The sequence below is a fragment of the Suncus etruscus genome, chromosome 4 (assembly GCF_024139225.1).
Source record: "Suncus etruscus isolate mSunEtr1 chromosome 4, mSunEtr1.pri.cur, whole genome shotgun sequence".
NCBI classification, from domain to species: domain Eukaryota; kingdom Metazoa; phylum Chordata; class Mammalia; order Eulipotyphla; family Soricidae; genus Suncus; species Suncus etruscus.
In genome coordinates this window covers 151187402-151196139 of record NC_064851.1, presented here as the reverse complement: position 1 = coordinate 151196139, position 8738 = coordinate 151187402, and positions in this window count along the sequence as shown.

The window sequence follows — 8738 nt, the reverse complement described above, 5'->3', positions numbered from 1 at the left end:
TTAACCACTGAAAGAAGACAGAAAAAAAAAACTTTCAACACATGTAACTGTATAAAATGTCACAAAGAGGAAATTAAGGAAAAAATAAAGATTCCTGGAAACTAATGACAATGAAGACAGCAGTCAGAATGTATGGGGTACATCAGAAGCTTTATTACAGGAGGAAATTCATAGCCCTGCAGGTCGACTTTGTAAAAGAAGAAAAAAAACAAATCAAAAACCTAAACACAAGTACCAAAAACACAACACAACAAAACAAAACAAAAATCTAAACACAGCTCAAAAATCTGAAAAGAATAGCAAACAAACCCAAAAGGAAGATAGTAAAAATGAGAACAGTAATCAATAATATAGAAACCAAGAAAAAAATTCAAAGAATCAATGAAACCAGGTGTTCTTTGAAAGAATAAACAAGAAAGGCAAAGCTATAGCTAGCCTCATGAGAAAAAAGTTCAAATAAATTGGATCAGAGATGGAAAGGGAGAGATTACAACAGGCTCTTCAGTAATTCTTAGTATAAGGAGAGGTTTCTATGAACAACCTTATGCTCTTACGCTGGAAAACCTAGAAGAAACAGATAGTCTCTTAGAGTCATATAATCTTCCAAAATAAAATAAGGAGGAAGTAGAAAGCCTAAACAGATCAATCACAAATAAGGAAATCAAAACAGTAATTAAGAATCTCCCCAAGAACAAAAACCTTGGCAAGATGGTTCAACGGTGAATTCTACCAAATCTTCAGAGAATATTTACTGCCTTTACTCTTTAAGTTCTTCCAAAACATCTAAGACACAGGAATCCTTCCTAACACCTTCTGAAGCTAACATTACACTAATATCCAAAGCATATAAAGATATTTACAGAAAAGAAAAACTTTGGACCAATTACTTTAATATTGATACCTAAATTCTTTTTTTTAATATCTTTATTTAAATACCTTGATTACAAACATGTTTGTGATTGGGTTTCAGTCATGTGAAGAACACCTTAACAAAATCTTAGCTGGGGGCCAGAGAGAAGCATGGAGGTAAGGTGTTTGCCTTGCATGCAGAAGGACAGTAGTTCGAACCCTTGTGGTCTCCTGAGCCTGCCAGGAGCAATTTCTGAGTCCAGAGCCAGGAGTAACCCCTGAGCACTGCTGGTGTGACCCAAAAACCAAAAAATAAAAAAAAATAAAATAAAAAACTTAGCTAAATGAATCCTACAGCATATCAAAAAAAAATCATACACCTCAATCAAGTAGGATTTATCTCAAGGATGCCAGGATGGTTTAATAGGCATAACTCAATTAATATAATACACTACATTACTAAAATGAAAATAAGAGCCATATTATCATACCTATCAATGCAAAGAAAGCTTTGGATAAGATCCAACATACATTCATAATAAAAACACCCAACAAAATAGGGATGCAGGGAACTTTCCTTAAGCTAGTAAGGGTCATTTATAACAAACCCACAAAGAATTCATCTTTTTTTGCTGTTTGTTTAGTTTTGGAGTCACACCGGCAACGCTCAGGGGTTACTCCTGGTTCTATGCTCAGAAATCGCTCCTGACAGGCTCAGGGGACCATATGGGATGCCGGGATTTGAACCACTGACTTTCTGCATGCAAGGCAAACGCCTTTCCTTAATGCTATCTCTCTCCGGCCCCCACTCAGTATTAATATTAATGGTGAAAAACTGAAACCACTTCCTCTGAGGCCAGGCAGAAAGCAAAAATGCCCACCGTTTCCACTTTTATTCAATTTATTCAGTACTATAAGTTCTGGTTTCTATATAGTAAACATGCAAGAAAAACAAATCAAAGGATTCCAAATTAAAAAAGAAGTCAAATTATTATTATTTAAAGATAACAAATATACATAGAAAACGTTAAAGATTACAGCAAAAACAACAACACGAGAAACAAATACAGCACAGTAACGTGCTTCAAAGTTAATATACAAAAATTAGTTGCATTATAATATACAAAAATTAATCAGAAGGGAAAGTGATCAAGGAGATTATTTTATTTAAAGGAGTATCCAAGTACATCTAAAATACTGGATATTTGGGGCTGGTGAGGTGGCGCTAGAGGTAAGGTGTCTGTCTTGAAAGCGCTAGCCAGTTCGATCCCCTGGCGTCCCATATAGTCCCCCCAAGCCAGGGGCGATTTCTGAGCGCTTAGCCAGGAGTAACCCCTGAGCATCAAACGGGTGTGGCCCAAAAACAAAAACAAAAACAAAAAATTGGATATTTACATCATCATAATTTTAAATCGCTTAAAAAGATAGAAGACCTTAGAAAATGGAAAAACATGCGATGTTTATGGATTGGAAGAATCAATATCGTTAAAATGACTATACTACCTAAGCTATATAGATTCAATGCAATCCCCATCCAAATTCAGACAACATTCTTCAAGGACCTAGAAAGTAAGTAATACAGTTTGTATAGAATCAAAATAGACTAGAGGATGCTCTACATCAGCCTGACTTCGATGAAAGAAATGCATAGAATCCAGAATCTTTAACTATAGGACAACAACAGCTAAAGTGTGAAAAAGTTTCACCGAGACCACGGAAAATGAGGAAAATGAGGAAAATGACTCGGGTTGGACAGACTGTATGCCTGGAGCCCAGAGTCGGTCTTATGCCAATAAACTTCGGGGGTGAGGCCTTCTTGTAAACAGGTCAAGGATGTTTTTCCGTTTTCCCCATATTTTTTCTGGCAAACAACGGTGATTGCCACAGTCACACCTTTACTATTTTTTTTAACACTTATCCTTTAAGAAAAAAACAACAACAATGTACTGAACTTAAAAACAAATAACTGTAGTAGAATGGCTGTCTCAAATACAGGCAGGGGATGGGAAGGGGGGAGGGGGGCATTGGGAGGGGGAAATGTTACACTGGTGAAGGGGGTGTTCTGTTTGTGACTGTAACCCAACTATAGTCATGTTACTTAAATAAAAAATATATTAAAAAAAAGAAAAGAGAGAGAGAATCAGGGCCCGGAGAGATAGCACAGCGGCGTTTGCCTTGCAAGCAGCAGATCCAGGACCAAAGGTGGTTGGTTCGAACCCCGGTGTCCCATATGGTCCCCCGTGCCTGCCAGGAGCTATTTCTGAGCAGACAGCCGGGAGTAACCCCTGAGCACCGCCAGTTGTGGCCAAAAAACCAAAAAAAAAAAAAAAAAAAAAAAAAGAAAAAGAAAAAGAAAAAAAAAAAAAGAATCAAAATAGACCACAAACAGTCAAAGCCACGCTGAAAAATAAGAAATGTGGACGTGTCTCATTATCAAATTAGGAAGTTTATTATCAGCTCTACTGCTTAAAACTGCATGATACTGAAATAAATATAAACTCTCTGATCAGTGGCTTTAGAATTAAATATCCAGTGACAAAATGCCAAATATATGGGCAGTTTATTTTTGATAAAGGAGCTGAGAACATGAAATGCAGTAAATATTTTCTTTTCAACAAAAATTATTGGGAAAATGGATATGGATAATTTTAATTAAAGTTTGATCCATATCTCACACCTTAGACAAAAGTGAATTCAAAATGTGTCTAAGAGCTAGTGATCTTACCAGAAAATATAAAACTTAGAGTGCTTCAAGATTTGTACCTCAAAGATGTCTTCAATGATCTGATACAATTGGCAAAGACAACAAAATTAAAAAAAAAAAGGATCACATAAAATAAAAGATTCTGCAACAAAAATATGGGCTAACCTAACAGGCAAATAAATGGAAAAAATATTCACATTCAGCACTTTAGATAAGACTTAACATTCAGTATATACCAAATATTAACTTAATTGATCCAATATTTGTGTGTATATATTAATTAGAATTAGTACTCCTTTATTTAGTGTTCCCTGGATCAATAAATAGTATTCATTCCTGTCTCTAATTATTTTCTTTAGATTGAATGCAACTTTGGCATGATAAAAGTGTGGCCATCCCAGTATTTTTTTTATCTCATTAACTAGTATAATAATTTTTCATCCTTTTACTCTGAGACTGTGTCTCTCCTCTGATTTTTGATGTTTTCTGCATGCAGCAAATGAGTGAATTTTGTTTCCTGATCCATCCTGCCATTGCATTTCTTTTGGTGGAAAAGTTTAGTTCATTGACATCTTTTGGGGTAGATGCCAATACATAGAGTTGTTGAATTGAATAAACTCTCAACTCATAGTATTTTGAGATGTGTTCATATTGTTTCTCATAAAGGTTGAACCACTTGAAATTCCCACCAGCTGTGATTCCTTAAGGATTCTTTCTCCATATCCAGGCCAACACTGGCTATTTTTATTCTTTTTGATGTATTCCAACCTCAAATATCTGAGGTAATATCTCATTGTTTTGATTTGCATAATTTTTGCACTTTTCTTATCTAATCTCAGTTTGTGTGTGTTTATGGCAGTGTCAAGAATTGAAATCAGGGAGCCAGAGCAATAGTACTGTGGGTAGTACATTTGTCTTGCAAGCAGCCAATCTGAGTTTGATCTCTGGCATCCCATATGGCCCCCCAAGCACTACTACGAGTAATTCCTGAGTTACAGACCCAGGAGTAACCCCTGAGCACCGCTAGGTGTGGCCCAAAAATAAAACCCAGAACTAAACCAGGGTCTTACACATGCAAGAAATTTGTTATTACACTGAGCCACTCATTTCCAGATTACTAATTGCAACTATAAAAAAATAACTGATTTTACATACATGATTTTGTGCCACACTTTTTACATTTTCTCATTCTAATAGTTCTTTTAATGGATTTGTTAGACTTTCATATTCAAAATAATACTATCTGCAAATAGATATTTCTACTTATTTGTTTCCAAGCAGAGTACCTTTTATTTAATGTTATTGCCTAATCGTCAACGTTCCGTATAATCTCAAATAGAAGAAGTAAAATGGATAGGTGCCTTGTTCTTGGTCTTAGAAAAAAAGTATTCATTCTTTCACACTCACACACATGTTAGATGTGGGCCTTTTATAATTCTTTACTTGAGAACCTATATACTTTTTTTTAGTGTGATATATCACTATTTTGTGGAGAATTGAGTCCCCTTGAATTTCTACAACTCATGTGTAGCCAATAATAAGAATGAGGTGGAGGTGAAGCTGCCTGATCTTGTACCAAGGTGAGGTCAATAAATATCAAGCAGCTTTTGCTTCTCTATAACCATTGCTCTTCTTAGGGAAATGGAGTTTCAAGGTGCGATTAGCTGACGTTTTGTGAAGAGGCCCAATAGAGACCAGTCTTTGAGACTTTCTAGCCTAAGTACCACTTATGTGGTGAATGATTTAAGCTCTCAGTCATAAATAAAAGTATCAGCCATTTTGGGCCTGAGGAATTTCACAGTGGTAGGGCTTTTGCCTTGCACATGGCCAAGCTCAGGCAGACCCCAGTTCAATTCCTGGCATCTCATATGGTTCCCGAGCCTGCCAGGAGTGATTTGTGAATGCAGAGCTAGGAGTAACCCTAAGCGCTGCTGGTGGGTGTGACCCAAAAACAAAAAACAAAACAAAAAAAACAAACATTTTTGTTTTCAAAGTATCAGCCATTTTAATACTCCACTGAGGTCCAATGCAAAATAGAGCATTATTCCCATAGTGCCTTGTCTGAATTGCAGGTTCACATAAAATATATGATAAAATGGTTATTTTACACCTTACATTTTGAACAACTTGGTATATACAACTAAACAATTCTAGTATTGGAATCAAGTTTTCAAATGCAAACCTGTTTGGTGTATTCTTCCCTTCAATAGATGTGAGTTACACTTCAAATATTCAGTGTGTTAGAGACTACAGATGGGGAAAGGAATGAAATTTCAAATCCCTCTGATCCTTAGGTAACTTTCTGGAATCTAACTTTGAACCTCTGCACAGATGACTAACCTTGTATGACTCTAGTTCTTTTTTTCTTTTTTAAAATATCTTTAAATACCTTTTATACAAATATGATAGTACTTGAGTTTCAGTCATGTAAAGAACACCCCCCTTCACCAGTGCAACATTCACATTACCTGTGTCCCTAATCTAGCTCCTCTCCACTCCACCTCCGCCTGGCTTTCTAGGCTTTCTACTTCCCTCATTTTTTTCACATTGTTATGATAGTTCTCAGTGTAATTGTTTATCTAACTGCACTCATCACTCTTTGTGGTGAGCTTCATATCGTGAGCTGGACCTTCCAACCCTCCTCTCTTTTGTCTCCAATAATTCTTTTTTTTAATACATATATTTTATTTAAACACCTTGATTACATACCTGATTGTGTTTGGGTTTCAGTAATGTAAAGAATACCACCCATCACCAGTGCAACGTTCCCATCACCAATGTCCCAAATCTCCCTCCTCCCCACCAGACCCCCGCCTGTATCTAGACAGGCTTTCCATTTCCCTCATACATTCTCATTATTAGGACAGTTCAAAATGTAGTTATTTCTCTAACTAAACTCCGATAATTCTTGCAAAAATATCTTTTGTTTTTCTTAAAACCCATAGATGAGTGAGACTATTCTGCATCTATCTCTCTCCCTCTGACTTATTTCACTCAGCATAATAGATTCCATGTACATCCATGTATAGGAAAATTTCATGACTTCATCTCTCCTGATGGCTGCATAATATTCCATTGTGTATATGTACCACAGTTTCTTTAGCCATTCATCTGTTGAAGGGCATCCTGGTTGTTTCCAGGGTCTGGCTATTGTAAATAGCACTGCAATGAATATAGGTGTGAGGAAGGAATTTGTTTTTTGGTTTTTGGTTTTTGGGTCACACCCAGCAAGGCTCAGGGATTACTCCTGACTCTACACTCATAAATTATTCCTGGCAGGTTCAGGGGATCATATGGGATGCCAGGATTCGAAACACTGTCCTTCTGCATGCAAGGCAAACGCTCTATCTCCATGCTATCTCTTTGGCCCCAAGGAAGGGATTTTTGTATTGTATTTTTGTGTTCCTAGGGTATATACCTAAGAGTGGTATAGCTGGATCATATAGGAGCTCTACTTTCAGCTTTTGAAGGAATCTCCATATAGCTTTCCATTAAGGTTGGATTAGACGGCATTCCACCAGCAGTGAATGAGTTCCTTTCTCTCCACATCCTCACCAGCACTGCTTGTTCTCATTCTTTGTGATGTGTGCCAATCTCTGTGGTGTGAGATGGTACCTCATGGTTGTTTTGATTTGCATCTCCCCAATGATTAGTGATAAGGAGCATTTTTTCATGTGCCTTTTGGCCATTTGTTTTTCTTATTTGACAAAGTGGCTGTTCATTTCTTCTCCCCAGTTTTTTATGGGATTAGATGTTTTTTTCTTGTAAAGTTCTGTCAGTGCCTTGTATATTTTGGATATTAGCCCCTTATCTGATGGGTATTGGGTGAATAGTTTTTCCCACTCAGTGGGTGGCTCTTGTATCCTGGGCACTATTTCCTTTGAGGTGCAGAAGCTTCTCAGCTTAATGTAGTCCCATCTGTTTATCTCTGTTTCCACTTGTTTGGAGAGTGCTGTTTTCTCCTTAAAGATGCCTTTAGTCTCAATGTCATGGAGTGTTTTACCTACATGTTGTTCTATATACCTTATGTTTTTAGGTCTGACATCAGGGTCTTTAATCCATTTGGATTTTACCTTCATACATGGTGTTAGGAGTGAAACTGAGTTCGCTTTTTTGCAAGTGGCTAACCAGTTGTGCCAACACCACTTGTTGAAGAGGCTTTCTTGCTCCATTTAGGATTTCTTGCTCCTTTATCAAGAATTAGGTGATTGTATGTCTGGGGAACATTCTCTGAGTACTCAAGCCTATTCCACTGATCTGAGGGTCTGCCTTTATTCCAATACCATGATGTTTTGATAACTATTGCTTTGTAATACATTTTAAAATTGGGGAAAGTAATGCCTACCATATTTTTTCCCCCAAGGATTGCTTTAGCTATTCCAAATTCCAAATAAATTTCAGAAGTGTTTGATCCAGGGCCAGAAAGTAGCATAGTGGTTGGGCATTTGCCTTAGATACAGAAGGATGGTGGTTCAAATCCCAGCATCCCATATGGTCCCCCGAGCCTGCCAGGAGCGATTTCTGAGTGTAGAGCCAGGAGTAACCCCTGAGTGCTGCCGGTGTGATTCAAAAAACAAAAACAAAAACAAAAAAATAAGTGTTTGATTCACTTCTTTGAAGAATGTCATGGGTGTCTTTAGAGGGATCACATTAAATCTGTACAATGCTTTGGGAAGTATTGCCATTTCAATGATGTTAATCCTGCCAATCCATGAGCAGGGTATGTGTTTCCATTTCCTCATGTCCTCTCTTATTTCTTGGAGCAGAGTTTTATAGTTTTCTTTGTATAGGTCCTTCACATCTTCAGTCAAAATGACTCCAAGATATTTGAGTTTGTGTGACACTAATGTGAATGGGGTTGTTTTTGTTTTTGGTTTTGTTTTTGGTTTTTGGGTCACACCCGGCGGTGCTCAGGGGTTACTCCTGGATGTCTGTTCAGAAATAGCTCCTGGCTGGCACGGGGGACTATATGAGACACCGGGATTTGAACCAACCACCTTAGGTTCTGGATCGGCTGCTTGCAAGGCAAGCACCGCTGTGCTATCTCTCCGGGCCTGGGGGGTTGTTTTCTTAATGTCCATTTCTTCCCTATCATTATTGGTTTATAGAAAGGCCATTAATTTTTGTGTCTTAATTTTGTAGCCTGCCACCTTGCTAGATGAATCTGTTGTTTCTAGAAGCTTTT